At 31.8% G+C, this 892-nt stretch overlaps 1 pseudogene; it reads left to right on the top strand.

The window, feature by feature from the left end:
• The first annotated feature begins 590 nt into the window (after nucleotides 1-590).
• On the top strand, nucleotides 591-684 carry LOC111720022 (annotated as a pseudogene).
• Nucleotides 685-892: the final 208 nt, after the last annotated feature.

Raw genomic sequence — 892 nt, 5'->3', positions numbered from 1 at the left:
TTTTTATTTTAATTTTCTCTCCTGGATCTATTTTTTGTTCTAATTTTTAAGTATTTATTTTCTTCAGTGATCTTTTGTACCTTCTTTTATATTTGGCCAGTTTTACTTTTTAAGAAGTTGTTTTCTCAGTGAATTTTTCCATCTCTCTTCACATTTAATCTATTCTGCTTTTTTAAGGCATTCTTTGCTTCAGTGCTTTTTCTGCCTCTTTTATAATTTACCCTAGTCTGATTTTAAGGTATTATTTTTTTTCAGTATTTGTTTTTCCTTTAACAAGCTGATGACTGATTTTTTAAAATGATTTTCTTGCATCACTCTCATTTTTCTTTCCAATTTTTCCTCTTTTAATCATACTTGATTTTTAGAATCATTTTGAGGTTTTCTATGGCCTGACACCAATTAATATTTTTCTTGGAGGTTTTGGATAGGTTTAGCTTGGACTTTGTCATCTTTTGAATGTGTGTTTTGATCTTTCTTGTCACCATAGTAACTGTACATGGTTAGCAGTTTCCCCACCCCACACCCGCTGTGGTTTGTTCATTTTCTGAGATGATTTCTTGACTTTTAACTCCTTAATAAAGTGGGGTTCTGTGTTTGCTTCAGCAGCACATATACTAAAATTGGAATGATACAGAGAAGATTAGCATGGCCTCTGTGCAAATTCATGAAGAATACCATATTTAAAAAAATGAAAAATAAACTAAATAAATAAAGTGTGGTTCTGCTTTCATGGTGGAGAATGCATTGTTCCAAGATTTAAGGGATTTGTTTAGCTGATTTCAGAAATATTTCTAGGAACCTGTTATTTTTAGCTCTCCTAAGGGAATATAATCTAAGGAAAGGTGTGTTTCCTTCCCTTCTAGCCTTTGTTCTGATCTGTGAAGAACTCCAA

Source organism: Sarcophilus harrisii, chromosome 3 (genome assembly GCF_902635505.1).
Source record: "Sarcophilus harrisii chromosome 3, mSarHar1.11, whole genome shotgun sequence".
NCBI lineage: Eukaryota > Metazoa > Chordata > Mammalia > Dasyuromorphia > Dasyuridae > Sarcophilus > Sarcophilus harrisii.
The sequence above is the reverse complement of the archived record's forward strand: the minus strand, read 5'-3'. Positions and strand labels throughout refer to the sequence as shown.